Here is a 22902-nt window from a genome sequence, read left to right as displayed (position 1 = left end):
TTTTCATTTATATTCCATTAAATGAAATGTTATCTATACATTTTTTCCTAACTCGCAACAACAGCCATCTTATAATGTAAGGTAAAGACTCTTCAGTACTACAGTGAAAACCTCACCAATCACCAATCAGCCTGACTACCAATCCATGTACTCCTTGTCTTGTGACTGAGAGCCTGTTAGCCAATGAGTGTGTAGTGTTACACTATATTTGTAAAGTTGGTATAACCAAAATGTACATAATAGTCACTCATTTATGGTCATATTGAAGGTTTTGTTCAATACGAGCATAAATGAACGATTGACCTCATAATCTCTGCAGAAAATTGTTTGCAGAGGTCAAGACAGAAAGCTGTTCTCCCACAGACTTCAACACAAACGCAACTATGGCCATTTATTGGCCTTCAGATAGAAAGCAGGTTTAAGGCACATCCACACAAGCTCAATCTTTCTGACCAGGAAGCAACAGTTGTGGTCAAAAGCTTATACACGCTCATTATGGGCTTTCAATGATTTCTTTTAATCTTTTTCTTTGAAAATGGCGGAACACCAGTGTCACTGTCCATAGTGGAGGGAGTTTCATATTCCCATGGACTGAAAGAGTGCTGACCCAAACGGAAGCCCCTGCTCCCCAAATCAACACCTTCAAGCTTTACTGAAATTTCCAGCTGCACACATGGACAAGCCAAATACCTTGTAGACAAAGGTTTTACAGTCAGTTGAGAAAAAGATTGGGTTATTTGGCCACAAAGACATAAGGGATGTTTGGAAGAGTAACGATTGGGCTTTCAAATCTAAATGTATCAGCTATCAAGTGTGGGGGTGGTAGCATCCTGAAGTTGTTTTGGTGCTAGTGGTACTGTTAGATATTACGATGTGAATGCAGAAAAAAAAGAGGACTATCAACAGCTAAATGCTTGAAACTGAGATACAATTGGATGTTCCAAACAGACATCAAAATTGGTTTAGGAATGGATAAAGCAGACTAGCATTAAGCCTCTGCAATAGGCTTCCCAAAATCCCAACATATTTTATTGATTGATCTAAATTAATAAATAAGTTACCGATCACGGTGAGTTTTTGCGCTGGGTTAAAAAAAAAGAAAATATTTTAGATGAAGGGGGAAACAAATACTTATAAATATTTACATTGAGCTTCTTTTAATGTGTTAATATTTTTTTTCATGGTGTTTCTCTCTAGCACCATGAAGGATTTCAACAACAACTCCAATTATTCTGTAATTGTAATGGGATGTATAAAAGCAGTAGGACAGCAGACAGAGTCACAAGAGAGGCGAGTGTGAGACCGAGGAAGGAAATAATAATGAGAAAGGAACAGCGTGAGAAGAGAGAAAGATCAAAAAGTGTAAGAGGTTATAAAAAGAGAAAGATCACATCTCTGTGGGAAAAGAATCTGCCTTAAAACCCAGTGCAGAAGTGAGAAATAAATTAACATAAAAGTTGGAGAAAGGAAGCAAACCGAGCATAAGGGTGGAAATAGGATCCCTGAAAATCTGACAGCGAGAGAGAGACCAAAATGTGGTGGTGACAGATTTCTGAGTGTCTGGGATGAGAATCTTCAGCAGGTGTGAATCTCGTCTCAGCCTGCAGATCAGAGGTAGACGTCAAAACCCAAGACGCACACGTACATTTGCGCATAATACAGACAAGATTTTTTTTTCCTGGCAAGCTGTCTTGATTTTCCCCTTCCTCTGTCATCTTTCTATTTTCTATCTCCCACTCTCTGGTGAGCACACTCACGTGGTCATGCACCTTAAAAGAAACTTTACAAACTGACTACATACACCCACGTTACATTTTTATCCTTTTTGCTTTATTACTTTTTTCTTTAGTGTTTCCCTAATGATAACCCACATACATCGACTGATTCTAATGTGACTAATGTGACAGCTACTGCAGTTTAAACGTTAAATTTCAACCTACTGATAATCTATGTTACGGTTATATTAATATAGAGGATATATTGGGCTTTGTTTACTCGGCTAATGAATCAGTTTTTCTGGGGGGGGGTTGTAATATGTGATTTGGAGCTTCTGCCTATTTATCTTTTTCCTCTTTGTTTTTTTCTCTGTGGTTATGTCTGACAAAAATCACAAAATAGTTACATTAAAAAGAAGCTGTATCTCTGTAGATCATAGGAACAATACCTTGATCATACATCTGAAACCTGCTGTGTGTGCTGGTATGTCTGCAGTGTATCACTGAAATCAGAACCACAAAGTAATTTGTTTTAAAACTACCTGCACTTTTTGATCTTTTCTCAGGTCACTGCAGCAATAATGAAAAGTACAGAATTTGGGGGGACCCCCCAAAAGATGGCTTTGACTAAAAAGATAGATATTAAAGGTGGAAGGAATAATTCAGGAAGTGACTATCATAATCCAGCTTAAGAGGAAGCCTGTTCATGCATTGTATGAAAACCACTATGGAGGTTCTTTGTTTTTATAAAGAGCCTCCATATTGGCCATATATTAATCTATACATCTTATCAATCTTTCTTTCCTTCTTCTATTTTTCATGGACCACTACAGATTAAATGTTGCAGTTTCTCTGTCAATCCATGCTAATGAAGGGAACACTTGGATATTTGTACAAAGCTGTGACTAAAACTCATATAAACATGATTTAGATTCAGAACTTCTATTCAAGGCATAATCCCAAAGGTCTGCATTGTGTTTAATCAAAAGACTAAAGTGACAAAAAGTCCATAAGGAAAGGCTTAATTGTAATAAACTGCTCCACAACGGAAATTAAATTCTTTTATCAGTGGCAGGATGATGAAAAGCAGCATGAAAATGTCACTGTGAATGTGTTTGTGTACACACTCTCCTGCATGAATCAAGTTCGTCCCAGTGGCAGATCTGTGCAAAAAAATAATAATATTTGGCACATGATTCTAATTGCACATTTGCAAACACGCACACACATGTCTCTCTGTGCTGTGGGCTCTCTAAGGAGGAGTGGACAGCTGCCTCTCTAAAACTGAACTGTAATTAACACCTTTAAACCCAACATGCCAGATTCGTAAACAAAAGAAGGCTGGGACACATTAAAAGTGGATTAGTCCCAAAGATGCAAATATCCTAGTGTCATTTTCATCATACTACCCAGAATCCATAGGGTGACCCACGAATAGGCAAGTGGGAGGACTGAAATGGATGCTAATGTTTTGAATGAGAGGGCTGGAGACTGACAGAGTGATGTAATGAGTGGAAAATAGAGGGAGATAGCAGGAGTACAATAGATGGTATTACAAACAGAGCAGTGTCAGTCATACATAATTCCTTTGGACCTAAGTCCCAGGGATTTGCTTCACTCTTAATATTCTGCTCTAAACACACCAATACCCACACCATCTATCAGGCATCAGCACTTACACAATTACTGTAACACTTAGCTAGAGGATAATGAAGTTAGGAATAATAATTAATCATAATAATGGGATATTTCAGTGACTTAACATATTGTGTATAGAGGTCTAGTGTTTGGTAGTTCTTACATGACCTCTTAAGGTACAAGGGTATGTACTGTGACATGGCTAGGTGGTTATAAAATACCACAGAATGATGGACTGAGTACTTAGAGCACCCATTCAGTAAAAATACTTTTAAAAAAAAGCTCCCTTACAGTTTTAGGTGTTGTATGAAAACTGTATGTAAACAAGATTTCTAGTATTTAGCCACAGAATGTAACAATATAATAATTACAAAGGTGAGGAGGGTGACAGTAATTAACAACATATGAAACTAATCAGGGAATCTGGAAGGACAGAAAGGAAGTACAAGACACAAAAGAAAGCTAAGTAAGTAAAATGTAAAACAGGAACTAGCCAACAAAGACATTAATAAAAAACAGTTAAGAAGTCAGAGGGAAACACAAACAGGAACACTAGGGAGATTACTACTACGAGTTGCAGCTTTCTCAAACTACTCAAGGGTGACTGGAATCATCTGACACAGGAAATCCAAGAGAAAATATTTTTAAAAGTTAGAATTTCTCGATGGCTCTCTTTTTAACATGCCATCAAACTCCTATTTCACGTATGGTTAAGACTTAATCGTACGTAGGTTAAGGTTTGGAACTCCTTTGGGATTTGTAGGCATAATGGAAACATGCTTTGGAATTCATCATTGCCAGTGCATAAAAGAATACATAATTTTGCTGTCCCCAGCAATAGATCCACCAAATTTCAAGAGGATTGCCCAGGTTGTGGAATAATAACAGGACAGACAGATGGGGCGATGGACAGAGATTTCTCAAATTAGAAAGGTTTCTTTTTAAATGATCAGTTTGTTAGTATTTGTGCCTATATCAAAATAAAAGTACTCAAAATCTAGAACAGTCTGTTTTCAAAGTTTACAGGTATAAATATTGATACTTTAAGATAAGCATCATCTTCGGTTAGGCACTTTTTCTGTTCAACTCTTTGTTAATGATTTTAGACATGGTCAAGTTAACCTGCTGAAGTTTAAATTGAGCATCAGAATATGGAAGAAAGCTTGGTTAAGTGGCTTTTAATGGGGCATGGTTATTATTACTGGACAGGCTGGTCTGAGTATTTCAGAAAATGCTAATCTACTGATTTTCCCAGATAAACATCTCTACTCATAGAGTGCAGTTTCATAAAAAATGTTTCACCCTCTCATTCAAGAGAGATCCAAGAATGGGAAGTCCAGCTGGGTCCAAACACTTAGGACTATCTAGACACAAGACTAGGAAAACATGGCCTGATTTTATGAGTTTTGTTCTGCTGTGACATTTGGTTGTTGTAGTGTACATCTGATTGTGGTGTACACAACATGAAAGCATGGGTAAAGATCTCTTAAAAAATTTTCCAGCACCGTGTCCATGCAACAAAGAATTAAGGCAATTCTAGATGCAAAGAAAAGCATCCAACTCAGCACTAGGAAACTGTATCTAATAAAGTGTCCATTGGTCATATAGACTACTAAAACTTTACTTTAAATAGACCACTATCCACAACTGATTTAGACATGATCAAATTAACATACTGTATTCAATTATAGTGCATTATTTCCATATAGTTAGAGACAGATATTAAACTGATTTCAGAGTGTTTCCTCACCTGGATTGGAAGCATCACTAGTATCACCACTATAATTAACTCATGCATTTTTACGTGGCACTGTTTTAAAGAATGCATTATGCTGAGTCCATATGGCACCAACATGTGAATATTTTGCTGAACTATTATCTGATGCAGCTGGCATTACATGTGGCTTGAATTTATAGTAAACATTCATCACTTCTAAGGAAAAACGAATATTCTTACGTCTGAATTAAAACATAAAATACAGTTTATGCTCACTGGGATAAAACAGTGTGTTTGAGATGGCTCAACTTATGAAGCAGACATTGAAAAAACCGTGATGATGCCCCTCACTGACCTTACAATCTTTGACAAGATCAAGATCAAAGCTGCAACCAGAAGTACCAGTAGTCGTTCAGTTTCCTCTCTCGCTGATGGCGGTGGCTTCCTGGCTTTCTTTCGCTGTTGCCGTACTCATTAATGTGTCTACTTCACAGTTTGAATGGAAGTGCAAAGTCATTGAACATTTGATGGGGTGTCTTATAAGCAGCACTTTGCACAGTCAAGCTAAGACACCTTGAGGCTTGTTAATATGAGCCTGATACAACAGTGACTTCTTGGTTTCACTGCTTTGCATCATCTACCCATCAATGTGAAGTCTGTTCATTCAGATTTTGTGTGTTTCCAGTTTTGAAATTTCACCAGCCCCTGTATTTGGGCAGATGTGCATGAGCAGGTGTGTATATTCACGCACCTGTGCATATGTTTGTGTCCTTTCCTAATTTCTGCTAATTGGTCTTAATAACTTTAAAAAGGCAAGTGGACTTCTTTAACTTTGTGATGATGTTTCCCCTCTTATCCAAGAGACTTCTTCAGTTCTAAAAACCAACAACAAATTTAAAAAAGCTTGTCTTTTTTGAAGCTCTTAAGACTAGCATGCCATAAATGAATGAGAATCTGCACAAACATTTCTTCTTTCTAGTTAAAAGCCTAAAGAATTCCTATAGTTTGATAACATGCAAGTATACTTTTCTCAATCTATTTCAAGTTATTTTCCATTCATTTGTGCTCTCTTATTGAAAATGAGATGCCCTAAAATTAAAGTGCTCGACAAATCATCTGTTGTATCAAAAAAAATCAAATATCAGTAACATAATATTACAAATTAAAAATTTAATTAGAAGTGTTATCTGGAAACCACTAGCCAGCACACAGCTAAACAATATTGCCAAAATTATTCTTTTACATGAATACTCAAAAAATTCACATGACTTTGAGTGCTATCCCATTCTTAATCCATTGTGTTTGATATGATGTCGACCCACCCTTCTCAGGTAAAACAGCTTCCCAAAGGTGTTGAGGACAGGACTCTGTGCAGGCCAGTCAAGTTCTTCCATACCAAACTTGCTCATCCAGGTCTTTATGGACCTTGCTTTGTGCACTGGTGTGCAGTCATTTTGGAACAGGAAGAGGCCATCCCCAAATTATTCCCTGCAATCTTGGGAGCATGATATTGAAGAGCCCAACTCCTGTTCTGTGATTTTACATAGCCTTCCACTTTGTGGCTGATTGCTATCATTCCCAATCACTTCTACTTTGTTATAACACCACATACAGTTGACTGTGTAATATTCAATATCAAGGAAATTTCACAACTGGACTTGTTACCCAAGTGGCATCCTGTCACAGTACTGGGCTGGAATTCACTGAGCTCCTGGGAGCTCAAGGGAACCCAGGGAACTGCACGTGAGATGGACCCAAATGTGAACAGCGACAAGATAACAAACTTTATTGCGTGCACAGAGATACAAGATAACAAGACATGAGAAGGTAGTGGGAGTCTCTAATGTGGATGCACTGAAACAGAGGGACAGCTTGATTAGATGCTGAGTGATGAAAGGTGAATACTGGATTTGCGGGTTTGGGCTCTGGGGAAGGTAGCGTCCAAGAAGTTTGTGATCAAGTGAGGTTCCAATCTTGTGTTTCCAGGAATCCAGGAGTGACGGCGGGCAGGAGGACAGGCTGGTGAGTGCAATGAGATGCTTAGTTTCTAACAGGCAGTTTGAATCGATGCAGAGAATCTTGCAAAAGTGACCAGCATCCAGGGAACTAAGCTGCAGGTGAATTAAGCGGTGCAGTGGCGGGGAAACTGAAGGCACAAGGAAATCAATTTAGGTACAGTGTATAGACAAAAAAGCTACAATGCAATTAGACCAAGACTTTGCTGGCTGTACGTATTGCCTCAATGATTGCCGTTAATGGATGACAGGTGAGAAGCCTGGGCTCCGCCCACAATGTGGACACAGGAAGACACAGGCTGATAGCAAGAAAACACCAGATGCTCACCTGGATCATAACACTGAGAGTGACCCATTTGTTAACAAGTGTTTGTAGAAACAGTCTGCATGCCAAAGTGTTTGATTTTATACACCTGTGGCCGTGGAAGTGCTTGAAGCACCTGAATTCAATGATTTGGATGGCTGAGTGAATACTTTTGGCAATATACTGTATGTAGGATAACTTGACAAAGGAAAAGAGGTGACAGGGTCAATACATACAGGCGGAGGAAAGAGGTAACAGGTAGGGAACACAGGTGAAGCTAATCACAGAAGACAAGACAAGGGAAATAAAACTGAATGTAAGAAACAAGAGATAAAGACCCTAACATACAAACACAGGTGGACACATGGGCCAAGAAAATAATGTGACTATACCCTACTCATGTTTTATTTCTTAGTAAACTTGTGAAAAGACTATTCCATTCCAGTTACAGCATGGAAAACAAAGTTTTGCACAGGTTGTTGTTTAGGTGAGCAGGTCCTGCAGTATTAAGGCAAACAAAGGAGAGTATCAACCCTTTTGATGAGCGTGTATGTCATTCTGTCACCACCAGCACAGAGAGACTGAGATCAAATCTGACAGCCAAAGGCTTGAGCTGCACACAGGATAACAGGCTTTACTGTATGTGTGTGTGAGACGGGGTGAGTGTGTGTGTCTTTATTGGTTGTATGTGTGAGGTTTCGGGTGGGGGCAAGAGCACGATCTCACCTTACCATTGCCTGTCACTGGCAACAGATGTTCACACGTTATTTTACCCACAAGCCACACTGTGTGTTTGTGTCTGTGGGTGAATTTGCATGGCCTCTTTTGTGAGCACTGAGTTGTAGACATTTTGGAAAAGTAAAGTCATTTTAGCTGACACTATTTCAAAGAGCTTTGAGAGTTTGAGGTTAAGACTTGGGGTTTAATTTCAGATCTAAGTTTAGGATTGGGATTATGGTTGAGGATAAGTGCGTTGTTTGCAATTATTACAACATTGTAAGTGGAGAGGGAAGGTCAAACATGTTTGCCTCACAAAGCTAGCCAGACATGTTTTCATGCATATAGGAAACAACTGCACCGAAGCACATGAACTCAAAATAAATCCATCTCCCTCACACAACACCAGTGTTGTTGAAGTGTCATGTCATCATCTGCTCATTCTGTGTGACCCTAATTTAACAGCCTTTGTGCTCACCTTAGGAGAGATGGAAAAAGGAAAAACATCTTTTTCCATTGACTGCAGTAATGAAGGTACACGTTATAGGCAGAGGAAATTTGCCTCTCGGTCTATAGTCTTCAGCTCTGCATTCAAATCTCCCATCTCATCCATCACACTCCAACAATAGAGATGTCCCGCACTCCCCAGACAGCTGCTCAGCCTTAGTCCCATGAAGATGTTTTTATATGTGTGCGCCCGGGGAGCTGTATGTTTATGCTTTGAATAAGTTTGTCTGTGTGTATAATGTGCATCAGTTTTGACAAAAGGGTTTTGTTTTAATTGTGAAACTCATCCTATATTTAAACAAATTAGGGTTTCACAGACATCTTACCGGCTGCCTGACTATTGTGCTGCATTAAACAGCCTTCTTTTATCAACGCTGATTATTTCTTTGTTAACGGTGACATGTCATCTCTTCGGTAATACGCTGAGGTAACTTTTTTAATTAGAAAGCAAAAATTAGAAGTGTGGTCTGCATAATGATCAGAAGTAATTAGGACACAGGAATGATAAAACTCTACATGTTTGTTAACAATCACAAAGGGTGGTACGGGTTGGATAGTCAGATTAGCATTTATTGAAATGCTTCCTGGCAACACTGGCTGTCTAACCACAGGCAGGGCCGCCTGTGTTCATCCATGTGTGTGAGTCCACCTTGCTCTCATGTCCATCCCACGCTGGCACCACCATCTGCTACCCGTCGAAGTTCTGTCCGGCCCCAGCAAGGCTCCTCGCGCACACACACAGCTCCCTGTGTCCAGCTTGTGGTCAGACAGCCATGTGGCATTGAACCAAATGACCAACGGTTTGTGCACACATGCTGTGACCTTCACTATATGGTCCACAAACACCAAGTCCCTCTCAATCTTTCCCCTCTTTTTTGAGGTGCACATAGGCTTGATTAAAGCACTGAAAGAGAGTGTCTCTCTGTCTGTCCTTCCGTCTGTTTCTCTCTGTGCCATTTGGCCCAGTTTGCTGCCTTGGATTGAGAACATAGGAGCTCATCTTCACTACCAGCAATTCATATGTGTGTCTGTGTGTGCCTGTGTGTTTAGAAGACAACTAAAGAACTCCTTAGAGGGGTGTCAGATGGCAGGCGTTTGTGGTGATGTGTTGGGGGGCGGGGGGGGGGGGGAGGTGGAGAGATGATGGGGGCGGATGAAGGAAAGGATAGACGGAAACACAAGGAGGCGAAGACTGCTGCGTTCTCTGCTCTTCAGCTTTTGTTCTCCCAGATAATAACTCTCCACCCCCTGACTCCAAAAACCAAGGGAACCCCTCCAGTCTGGAAACATGAGTAGTGTTCAAGGATGCCGTGACAACTAGTTATTCCAACCTACATCAAGGTGTGTTATAAAACCGACTTCAGCGGCTTGAATTTTGAAATGTCTTGAAGATTTACACAAGCTTGTAAGATGATTCACTGTGAATTATCTGCAGTTGGAACTGCAACATAGCCAGATTTATCACAGTCAATTATAAATGCCCTATGTTGCCCTAAAAAACCCAACATGCTTTTAATTCAGGCCAAAACTGAGTGGGGGGGGGGGGGGGAGAACACAGAGGTACATTATTGCCAACAGCCTGGAGGCCAATCTGCCAGTAGCTGTGAAGAAAACTGAAAATTACAGATTTTTTTTTTAACAGATTACGACTTATGACCACATTCAGACAGGTGTGCTCAGGTGAAAGTGGTAATACAGATCTTTGCACAAGAAGAAGATGGAAGGCAGAGCACATGTTGACAGGATGGGGAAATCTGACAGGAAATCAAAAGGCACTGAATTTTACAGTGAAAACAGATTTCTGTTTGCTATGACCCGGTTGAGTACAGCAGCATCTGCAACCCACATAAGATCTAAAAATACTCCCGCACCATTGACTGCTACTATGCTGTGGCCTAGGTAGGTAGATGAATAACAGCGTGTGTATGGTGCGCGTGTATTGTGTGTGCATGTGTTAAAGGAATAAAGGTTTGGCTGTACATACTGAGGTTTGCTGCAGCCTTGTTTAGAAGTCTCAAGCAGAAATACAGTATTTAATGCATAGCATATTGCAAATATGTTGTGCGTTGTTATGCATGTGGCAGAAGCACCTGTGGGCTACACTAGGCACCAATTACTGTAAATCAAATGCACTCATGCATTGCTGTAAATACACTACTGTTAGCTATATGTGGCCCTGTTAGGATTTCATGTGCTCATGGATGTGGATAAGGCCAAGTTGCTCAAACGACAGCCACGGAAATTCTTCTGCTGTGCAGATGTGTAACAGATGTATCTCATATCTCATATTGAGCCAACACTGCAAAAGAAAGCTAAAAAAAACTAAAATATTTGTCTGTAGTATGCTTCAGCTGTTAGTTATGTGACCGACTTATTCAGGGAGTTTAATTAAACTTAGTGTCTCTTTATCCTTTCTTCCACCCAACACCCCAACCCTTACCATTGTTGCCTTATGCTTGCTCAGTGGGGGTCGTCTGGCTGTTGGGGTTTTCTCTGCATGTTTGTTGGTGTACTTTCTTTACAATATAAAGCTGTTGTTGTGATTTGGCGCTACATAAATAAAATTGAATCTATTTAAATTAAACAAAACAAGGAGGAAGAGTTGCATTAGACTGTTACGAGAGGTTGTACCTTTTGCCAGACTGCTTCCCTTCTCTCTCTCCTCTCCTGCACCTGCCTCTCTTCCGTGAACCGCTGTCGGCTGCACCGTTTGCTGCACAGGTGCGAATGGAGCAGCAGCTCCAGGAGCTCCGCCAATTAGGAGCACCGAACGGGGCCACGTGAACAAATCCCGTCGTCTAAATTCCCGTTCAGCGGCGGGCAGCTCTGAGTGAGCGGCAGCCCTGAAAGCCACACTGAGTGGGGAAGTAATAACGGCAGGCTGAACGGGAGCAGTGTGCAGGTAAATTGCTTTTTGTCCTGGCTTTACACTCCCCCTTCACTCCCTTCATCTCCCCTCACCAGCTCCGCATGTAGCAATTCAGATGCGCAGCTTTGGGACGGGATGTCTTGGATTCATTTGTTGTCGCTTGCGGGTTGACTCTCTGCTCTCCTCCGATCAGATCCGCGGACAGGACAAACAGCATCCTCGGTTGCCCTGCACCGTCTAGGCATTGAAACTCAGCCCCCCCCCCCCCCCCCCTCCTCCAGCTCCTCTTTTTCCCCTCTCCCCCTTGTCTCTTCCAGGCACATGAGGCTATTGATAGTTGACAGCAGCCTCGTAATCCCCGGCTGATCTGGCTGATCTTCCACAGCCATTTGCGAAACGAGAATGTTGATTGAACTTTATTTTGCTTCTAGATTTATTTTAGCTTAATTGGTAACGCCAGCATAGACTGACGCTGTGGCACCGGGGAGCGTGAGAGGCTTTTTGGTGCTGCATGCAGCCAGGCAGAGGCATAAGCTTTTTTTGCTGAATTATTTATAAGACTGTCTGGGGGGAGAGAGAGAGAGTAGCTAATGCCTCTCGTGGATGGAGAGGGAGCCCTGGAGAAGATAGGCTATAGCTCCTCATATGCTTTTTAAATCAGTTTCTTTGCTCAGTTTTTTTTTTTGACTCTGTTGTTTTGGCAGTAAAGTCGTATTTAATGCTTTCAACTACAAAAAGAAATCACTAAACAAGCACTCGTACTTTTTCTTTCATGCTGACTTGTTTACTCAGCATCTTACATCTGATTTTCTGTTTTATTTAAAATTGATTGTGTTAATGGACACAATCGACTTTTCTTTTTTACAAGCCTCAGATTAGATATCACATATATTAGATTTAGTAAATATAAATGAATCTGCGGTGAATTCTTGCCTAACCTCTCAAAGTAATGTCATTAGCTGCACAGGCTATACATTAATGAAAAAGCTCAGTTAGAAGCTCGTATCTTGTCTTTTTCTCTTTGTGTGTGTAAATGTATATATAGGCTATGTGTGTCTGCATATGGGTTGAGGAATAGCTTTATCGCCATATATCAGCGGCTGTTTACGCTGTCACGTATTTTTTTCCCCCCTCTAAAATCCCTTCCTGGTACGGAGAGCTAGTAGTAGGCTATAGATTACATACATGCGGCACTTCTGCACTTGCCTTCTTCACAGCCTGACTCCAGCGGAATGAGTCGACCCCCCCTCGTCCGCGCCTGCGCACTCCCGCCATTCATCTCCGGAGATTTCTCCCTCTCTTTGGCTCCGCTCTCGTGTCTTGCGAGGCGGGATAGACCAGCAGGCGGCTCCGGGCTCGCGCTCGCTCGCTGCCCAGGTTGTCAAGGCGCTCGTGATTTTTTTTTATTCTCTTCGTCGTGAGTGGACGGTGACAGCTCGTCTCGCTCACGTGTTGGACTGAGCTTTGTTTATCGGGTTTGTTTTGTCTTTGCTCGGATATATATTTTTGTGGGGTTTTTTGAGTCATTGACGGACTCCCAGCAGCCCATTTGCCAACCTCGTAAGTATTTTCTTGATGTTTTCTGACGCCTTTCTACGGCGCGCCGTCCAGGCAGAGTTGAGAATCTAGTAGCAAGAGTTTGAACAATTTATCTCTCCCTGTCGGTTGGTTGTGGTTAAGTTAACTGGCATTAAATAATTTATTTATTTTTATTTTTATTTTGCTTTCGCTTTTCCTTGTCAAAAAAGCAAAAAGAGGAACTACGTACACTATAAACTTTATTAATGTTACTGTTACTGAGCGTGTTACGTTTTCAGTCAGACATGTTTGAGTCTCAAAAATTAACCGTTCTTTGAAGAATAAGACAATGAAGCCAGATGGTGTCGGTCGACTGTAGTTCATCTTTTATAGCAGGTGTCTGATAGCCCACTTCCGCACTTGACTGTAAGATATGTAGGCTATACCGTTGGCACAAAGGTCTCAATTGTTTAGCTGTAATATTTTATCAAACCCTTCTTCTGCGGTTTTTGGGGTAAGTCTTCCTGAAGTGTTAAATGCATTTTTTTTAAATTGCTATGTTACTTAACTACTTCCTTTTTTTTAAATGCACCTTTAGCCTTCACGGGGGCATAGATTTAGGGAACCAAAAGTAAGTGATCAAAGTTTCATCACTGAGGTTAACTGGCTACTTCCTTACATACATATACCTCCTGTTTTGTGTGTGTATATGTGTCCTATTACGCGAGTGTGTCTATACGTGTGCGTGCATGCCCGTCATCGAGCGAGTGACAGAGAGGAAGAAAATGCTGAACTGCTCTCCCGTCTTGCTCAACCAGTTTGTTGGCATACCAAAAAAACAACAACAAAAAACCCCACGCATTAAACCGTAAACGTGCGCCTCATTTCCCGGTGTTGGAACAACTCGAAAGACCACAGCAGGCGTGTCAGCTTGTCAGCGTTCAAAGGTCTTCACACCTACCAGCATGCAGTACCACGCAGAACTTTCTAACTTGTTTAGTCTGATGCTGCAATATTTCTCCTCTTGTTAATTTTTTTTTCGTTATGTGCAGATAGTTTGTTTCTCTTTTTATTGACTGGTGAATTGAGCTGCTTTTGCTCTCTGCTATTCTCCAGTGCTTCTCATTTGTCTTATCGTTTCTTTGTGTCTGGTGGTCCTCATGCTTGACTAATGGCCTGTTGCCTTGAGGTTATTTTTATTTGCTCCACCCTTCTCCAACCTGCTTTCGTGTGCAGGAGGTGCCCCTTGCTGACACACTCAGCCACACCTGTCCTGGTTATGTGGAAATGTGGGGTGCCTTTGTTGCCTCTCTCGCCTAAATGGAGTTGATTTATTGAGAGGCAACACAGGCTTCTTTAGTCCTTACTTGTTACAGCCGTATAATGCTCGTCTTGTACTGCACACAGTAGACTTTGTGAACGTGTTGGAGAGAGGGGGAGACAGGATTATTACATCCTTACTTCTTTATTTGTGTGGTCGTACACGGCTATTTACTGCAGTGGACAAATATCTGCCTGCAGGCCTACAAAGTGAGCATTACATAGGTTAGGCTGAAAAAGTGTGCGTATGCTTGTGTCTGTGTGTGTGCATGCGTGCGCTCCAGGCCCCTCCAGCACTTTCGTGGACTCCTTCGCCCAAGCATTGACTTTGCAGTGAACTCTGAGTATCGACAAGATAAAAGGATGAGAAGGAGGGAAAGAGTGAGCTGTTATTGTATGATCACCCTGCACAGTCTGTCTTTGTTTCCTCCTCCTTCTTTTAAGCATTGTTTTCCCTTGCTGTTCCTTTTTTGATAATCCAGATTTCCCTGATTCCCCTTTTCTTCATAATTCCCCCTTGACATCTCAGACTTTTTTTAAAGCATTTTTTGTGGGGGTGGGGGGGGGGGGTGGGGGGTTTCAAAGATGAAACAGGCATAGATGTTTCAACTTTGAATCTAGACATATATATATATATTAGGGGTGCAACGATACACAAAATTCACGGTTCGGTTCGGTTCGATACTTTGGTGTCACGGTTCGATATTTTTTCGATACAAAAAAAACGTTCATGCCTTTTTAATTTGTCATTTATTAAAATTATAAATATATATTTTAACTTAAAAGTACAGTTTTTAAATTTAACCCTAACCCTTGTGCGTGTTTTTTATTTTGACAGCGAATGTGCACCTGCGGACCACTTATGTGCACCCCTGGTTATTTAGCTCGTCATATTGCAGCCACAGAAATTCTTTTGTCCATGAAACCATAAAGCTGCACTTTCTTTTTGCCTTATAGTCTGATTTGTCATAACTTCTCCGTTTTGTGGTAAGCTTTTCTTTGGCTGTCACTTCTTCACCCTGACCTGTCTTATTTGGCTCAGCAGAACTAAAATATATATCCTGCTGCTTTTACACACGCACTCACATAAGCTCAGCGATTCTCTGCGTGATCAACCTCTCACATGTTTAAGCTTGCTGCGGGAGATTTCACTTGTCATGTTTGCGTAGTAAGCTAACGATTAATAAGACAATGTCAGAGGAATTGGTGCACAAATTATCATCACTGACAGATCAGTGCTGTCGCTCTCTATACACAGTTCGCACGATTGCAAAGTGAAAGCAAAAAAACAAGCGCAAATTCAAACGCGATTTCAATATGTCACATATTGTCAGTGGCTCACCGATGCCAATGACATAATTACCCAGCTACATTTCTGAAAGAATGCAAAAGCATTGCCATATATTTTTCCTTCCTACAATAGCCCGACGGGCAGGGAAGAGATAGATTTTGGTAGCCCGACTGAAAAAATCGCTAGCTCCAGGACGTCGGGCTAGCGATATTGCAAGCCCTGTATCTGATTGAGGAATCACTCATCTTTGGAAAAGAGAGTTTATTACAGAGAAATGTCTCTTTCCAAAATAAAAGCTATACTATCCGCTTCTTCTGGGCTATATTCTCAGCAGCATAAGGAGAATCATGTGCTAACAGCTGTCCAAATGACTCGGCTAAAGTTAGTTAGTTGTTTTTGTCTTTGCACTAGGATGATGTCGGCGTAAATGTGCTGTCATATTCGTTGTGTTCCCACTAGTGCTTTCAGGTTAATCTCGTTGAAATGACCTTAACGCCACAACACGGCAAATCTCCGTTAACGAGCTACCGCCGATCGCCCCGTGCATGGGGCTAGACGGCCAACACTTTAACGAGCTAACTGCGCTAACACACTAGTTCCCACCCATGTAATTGAGCATTGCATGGCACATCCAACATACTGTTTTACTTTAGTCCATGACTCGCTTACCTTCAGGGTCATACGTCACATGAAAACCAAAATAATTCCAAACGCCAGATCTGAATGAGGGTGGGGGAGGTCCATGTTGCAAGGAGAGCTTAACTTCTGTCTTGCTAGCTTGCCCTGCGCTCTTCCTTCTGACTATGCTGTCTGTGTGGAGCACTCAGTGGATCTTCGCTCGACAGTGCAGCCTAGGCAGAGTAGTCGAACGCAGATTCACTGAGCGCTCAACACAGACAGCATCGTCAGAAGGAAAGTTGATAAAATAAATTACAAATGTTGTATTGTTCGATACATATGCGTACCGAACCGAAAGCACTGTATCGAACGGTTCAATATCGATACGAATATCGTTGCACCCCTAATATATATATATATACATATATTCATATATATATGAATATATTTAGCTCAGGTGACATTATGGCCCTAAAATGGAAATTTCCACTATACTATCGCTATTGATATGCCTATATTTCACATTCCTGAGACATAAACCCCGTGTTTTTTTTTATTTAAAGTAGGGCGTTTTACCATTTAGCCCTTGGTGTTTGATTTCCCTAGAATCTGGAAGGCGATTGAAGCGCACCCAGTGGATTTGGATTGCTTCAGTGGATTTGAAAATGGATTTAATTTCCACTAATGGAACTTACTTGGGACCAGATACCCAGATTAAGGACACATAGAGAACTGGCAACACTAGTAGATAGACTGAGCACACATAGCAAAGACAAATAGAGACACAGCAGAGTGACAATTTAATATCAGCCATAAACCATAAAATAGTGGTTTTTGACAGGTTCTTTTTTCTAAATATATTCCACACTGTCAAAGACCATTTTGTTTTTTTTTCCAACATCCACACTAAGTTTTACTTTTGTAATGCATAATCATAAATTGACATCCCTATAGAGCTTCTGAGGTTGTCACAAGAGAAATTGTTATATTTACAGAGATAAAGAGAAATTCCAGGTTCAAGAGTATTTTAAAGATTGCAGTTTTTAACATTTGTTTTTTAATTTTTATATGAACTGAAGCTAGATCCTCAGAGATCTCCACATAGTCAGCAATTGAGATGTCTGAGTGGACCAATCTGTGAATCATTTTCCATTGTCAGATACATTAAATGATGATGATTTCATCAAAAATCAATTCATTCATTCATTCATCCAAAAAGCAATCAAACCAAAATCAAAATTACTGAACAAAGTAAAAGTGCATTAAATTAAAATATGAATGATCATAGATGCAACTGATATCAGTTTCTACTGACCTGTGTGCCTCTCATTATCAAATAAACAACTGGAACCCTAAGGACTGGAGCCCTTAGATGATACCATTTGGTATGAGCGGTTATACTGTACATGTTGTTTATGTAGGATTTTTTAAGTTAATTATCATTTTGGACCTTGCTTTCGTGTGTTTATTCACAACATTTTGACTTTCTGAACTTGTTAAGGATTCATATTATATCGCCAACATAGCAAAACTAATTTTTGTGATTTTTCATTCAAATGTCAGAGGCAAAAGCTTATCTTTTATCTAATTCCTTCAGTTTGTGTTGTTGTTAGGTCAGCGTTGTATGAATGACAGTGTATGGCCTTCTCATTAAAAAGTCCATATGAACAGAATCAACCTTTTGGGATTTACTTACCTGGATGATTGAGCATGAATCAAGACACTTACTAAATAGTGTTGTCAGTATTACTGTCAATACTGACAAGCTTATATGACGACATATTTTAACCAGGTTGTTTGAGAGAGTTTTGAAGGCGAGAATAGCCATTTGCCTGAGATGTAGGTTTATTGGCTTTATCATATTGTAGCTTGTCTGTTCCTTGTGTATTCACTCCACTTGCCTGATTCCTGTCACCTCTAAATGTGTCCCTCGGTTCAGCTCTCTTTCTTCTGCATCTGTTTTATGTACGCCTGGGAATGGCGTCATGGTCCTTCAGCAGCTTGGGCTCTGGTGTGCTTTATGTTATGTGCTCAGTTTAAACAGTTTGGAATCTCAGTAACACTCACTCAGTAATAAGAGGAGACACAGCAATGTCACGAGACGTCTCTCTCTCCTGCTGCTACCTCTGCAGCATTTGAGTGTGTTTTGGTGCCCACTGCCTATCAGTGAAACAGGAGTCTTTCCACCAGTTCTCAGATTCTAGCATACAGCAGCACATTTAGAGTCTCATCTGGCAAGGAAATGTAGCTTTAATTCAATTGGCCAGAGCTTTAGTAAAAGCTTTCCTAATTGGCTGATATGGAAGCTGGCTGCCAAGGTTCCAGTAAGCACAACAGGGAGTTGAGGACAGTCCCAGAGGTGCTGTAGTGCAGGTGAGACTGTGCAAAGGGCAGATAACATGAGAGTGTGCTACTGTTTTGAATATTCCTCCATACACAATAATAAAGAACCTGCTAACTCCGATCCATCCGCCTGACCATATCTCAGTTTCAGCTGTGTCGTGTGCCACACATATGCAAATGTACACATGCAAACACACCCATGTGCATTAACAAGAAAGGCTTTTGTCTCACAAACACAAGGAAACATCTTCCCCACTTGGTAAAGGAACAAAGTCATCAACGCAAGAATATTGTCTCTGCGTGTGTTTTATAAAAAGTGTGCAGACAGAAAAGAGACACAAAAAAATGCTACTGCCAACAGCCACATCAGCCATTCCTGCTTCCTTCACCTCAGGAATCCAGGAATAGTTCTGGGTGACAGAGACACCGGATACGAGATACGGAGACAAAGAGAGAAAACACACAGAGGCGGAGAGAGAACCAGGAAAGACAGAAACAGTGCAAGAGATGGCCATGTAAGGTTTACTGCACCATAGCGCTGTACCACCGCTGTACAGGGACACTGAAGCTGAAATTAGTGTTTCAGAGGATGGGATTTCAAGTTACTGTTAACGTGAACTTTGTTTTATTTCGGGGGGGGGGGGTGTTTCGTGGCTGCTTTATAACGACACAAAGGCAGCCTTCATTATATGATTCATTGTTGAGTCTGTAGAAATAACAGTGAGTCTATCTAAAAAATGGCCTGTTGTGGTTACATTATGATTTTAGTCAATTGTATATTAAATAATGAATGAATTATTTTCAGTGGCATTTCCAAGAAGAGCTAAATTGTTTGCATCCATATATTGTAAACCACTTAGTGTGGCATTTACACAACCCTTGTTCTACAAATTGAGATAAAGTCCAGATAAGTGTTGGGAAAGTATTAACTATTTCCTTCAGAAAATGATCATCCATATAATGTCTTAATTATTGTGATAACCTTTTATCAATTCAATTTATCAATTCCCACCAATATATAGCCATTCCTTTAATTTTTTCCCTCCTAGATTATCAAAGCATTGTGTCAAGCTTACTAGCATTTTCTTGTGTCTTTGTCTTTTTTTTGGTATGATCTCTTGCCAGATGTTTGATCACTATCTTTGGCTTATTCCTGTAAATTTTGTTTGTTGGATTTTTGGATCCTTGCCTGTCTCTTTGTGAATTGTTGGATATCTGGGCTGTCTTCCTGTGCTGGACCCAAGCGCTTGGGCGTTTGCTGTTCCATTTACAACGGGCAAACAGCACATTGGATATGAACAATAAATATAAACCTTCTCCTTTTACTAATGCGCTAGACTAACATTTGTCAAAATGGTGGGGAAAAAATATCAGAACAGTGTGTTGCTCCACTTTTAAAATATCACACTGTATTTGGTGTAAGATGGAAGCTTTCAGAAGTCCACTACATTTCTGCATATTCTGCATTACTTGCATAGGTGGTGCTGGATTTACCAGGAAAGGGGAGATAGTGGCAGAAGATGGTGCAGGTTTAAGAATGTACTTTTTCATTGAATGGTTGGGTTTGTTAGTAGGTGTTGCAACACCACATTTACTGAAGGAGTAAATGTATTATCCTTTGTTTAACAGTTTGGATGCCCGCCTGCTCTATCACTCGGATACTGCCAATCACTGGCAGCTCTCCCTCGTATGCAGTTGTTTATGCACAGGCGCACACAAGCATATGATGTTTACAGAGCACATGCTGATAACCAGTTTAGGTAAAGTAGAGGCAACTAAACTAATTCCTGCTCCTTCATCTCACTCTTTTACTGTTTTGTCCTCTAATACACTCATTCAAAAGTGTGCACACATCCTTGCACCCACACACACACACACACACACACACACACACACACACACACACACACACACACACACACACACACACACACACACACACACACACACACACACAACCCTGCCTGTCCCCTTCTCATGTCCCAGCTCTGCTTACTGTGTCAAAAAGAGCTTAGATCAGGGAAACCATAGCTTGCCCTCGTTCTGACTTCCAGGAAGATGGAGCTATTTATTCAGACCAAACAGGACATGTTTGGACTGACGCTGGAAAGTTGCCAGGCAGAATCCGAGCTGGTTCAATAATTTGGTTAATTTGATCCAAGTGCCATAGAGAAAGGTGCTTTCCTCTGTTTGCTCCAAAAAAGGCCAGAATGGGTGCTAGGGTTGCAAACCTTCAATATATTTTGTAGCAGTAGATCCTCCCCAAAAGGTTATCATTCATTTACAGTTTTTTTACAGACGCTAGGACACATTTCTCAATACTTAGATCACTTTTGCAAAACTCCTCACACAGTGAGCACAACAGAAGTCTATGTGGGCTAAACTGAGGATCAGTTATCATTGTTTTGGCACAAAATGCATGACTACATCTCTCAAATTTCATGAATTATTTTCTCACTCAGACACAACAACTGCCAAAAATCTTTGTACATACAGGACATTTTGCATGTACTTACATACTGTTTTCAAAACTGTTAAACTTATGGCCAAAACAATAACACAATGCAAAACTTAAAAAGACAGCAAAATTCAACAGCAATATTTTAGTGAAACATATTTTACAGTTTTTTCTGATTGCTTAAGCACATTTTTTGTAACTATTGGCTAATTTTGCAAAACTCTTCACACAAATAAGAAAACCTGTCACCCAATAATCAAAACATTGTAGTTCTCTTGCAAAAGCAAACACAGCTAGATTAACTCTTCACACCTTCGTAAAAATGGTGTTTCCGTATCAAACAGTACACACAAGCCATCATCTACTAAGCACACAATGCGGCAACTGCACACTGATGGTATGAATACAAAACACATCTGGCTTTTGCTTTCTCTGTGCACAAGGTAGGCTATGTCAGTTTGAGCTCATACTGCTGTCATAGATCCATAAGCATAGAGGGATCCAAACTTCAAGTACTGGTGTTTATTCAAACACATCAAAACAAACACAAGTGTTTATTTCCAAGTATAGGATTATTTGCAATCGCCATAATGACTATATGGGTTACTCGGTCTGCAGTGAACATGCTTCCTCTGCCCCCAGCATCTGGTCATCTAGCAATTCTGTAAAGTAACAATTTCAGTATTTTTACATCAATGGTATTGGTGTGTTTCTCATTGGCATATGGCAGTGCTACAAATCTTTGTGCGAAGTGACTGTACTAACCGATTCTCATTTCAAGATGTCCTTATGGTACTTGCTACAGTGTAGCGGCTCGAGTTAGGCTGGACCCGTTGGCCAGCTACCCTCAGGGTCATTCCACGGTTGATTACATGGTCCACTATTGTAGCTCTGATGTCATCAGCAATTCTATTTCTTACTCTTCCTACCCTTCCTCTCCCCCCTCCTCATCTTCCTCTCCCCCCTCCTCGTCTTCCTCTTGCTCCTCCTTGTCCTTGTCGTCCTCTTCATCCTACTTCTTCACCTCCACGTCCTCTTCCTCGGCCTCCTCTACTTCTCACTCTTTCTGCTCCCTCCATTGTACTCCGCACACACAGCTTACCTGTATTATAGTGCTTAGGCTGATTGCAAAGTGAACTAATTATCTAAAAAAGTTTTCACATGTGAAAGTGTGCCAGACAGTTGGCAAATTAGTGTTAATGATAGCCATACATGTGTATACTTTTGCTAGGAGTGTGTTGGAAATTTGGTAATTGAGTGTTGTGTAGTTAATTGTGCCTACAGTTTTGCAAAGTGTGTGTTACAAAATTGCAAACTGAGTGCAAAGCAGTTTTTGTGCTTTTAGTTTTGCAAACTCAGTGAGTGGTTTTGCTATAAGTCTGAATAGTTTTAGAGATTGTGCTACAGGAATCACAGTTAGGGTTTAAGCATTCAGAAAAAACTGTAAATCTAAAAATGCAGTTTAACCAGCCACAGCTGATTCTCATTGTAGATGAACATCTACACAGGTGTTACTCCTTCAATTTTTCAACTCTTTCAATTCTGGCATGCCAGAAGATTATTTCCTAGGTGTATTGGCCTAGATGACATAAGATGTGATGTGGATGAGAACCTGCGGCCAAATGGAGAAGACCGAGTAGATTAGCATTACTATTGTATGTGTATCAGTGGATGGTGTGTATACAAATTCTTGTATTTTGGGATTACTTAGTGCAAAAAACTAAAAATACATAAACAAATATTAACGAATTCTGCATGATGTCTGATTCATTCCAGTAACATATATTGAAATTATAAAGAGAGATGTGTCCTTGTTTTACACAAGAAAACACTGTGTAATGCTACATGTTGTTAGTGTTTTTTAGGTCATTG

At 40.6% G+C, this 22902-nt stretch overlaps 1 protein-coding gene across 3 annotated transcripts in view; it reads left to right on the top strand.

The window, feature by feature from the left end:
* Positions 1–11411: 11411 nt before the first annotated feature.
* The window catches only part of strbp (spermatid perinuclear RNA binding protein), a 108615-nt gene continuing 97124 nt past the window's right edge, over positions 11412–22902 (top strand). Inside the window, exon 1 of one of the 3 annotated variants that reach the window (XM_004538305.5) lies at positions 11412–11515. The gene's annotated coding sequence lies outside the window, so the exon portion shown is untranslated. Of the gene's footprint in view, positions 11516–12787; positions 13043–22902 lie in introns of those variants that run through there. The other 2 variants (XM_004538304.5, XM_004538306.6) reach the window with 2 other exon arrangements.

Source organism: Maylandia zebra, linkage group LG7, assembly GCF_041146795.1.
Source record: "Maylandia zebra isolate NMK-2024a linkage group LG7, Mzebra_GT3a, whole genome shotgun sequence".
NCBI lineage: Eukaryota > Metazoa > Chordata > Actinopteri > Cichliformes > Cichlidae > Maylandia > Maylandia zebra.
This window is presented reverse-complemented; position numbering and strand designations above follow the sequence as displayed.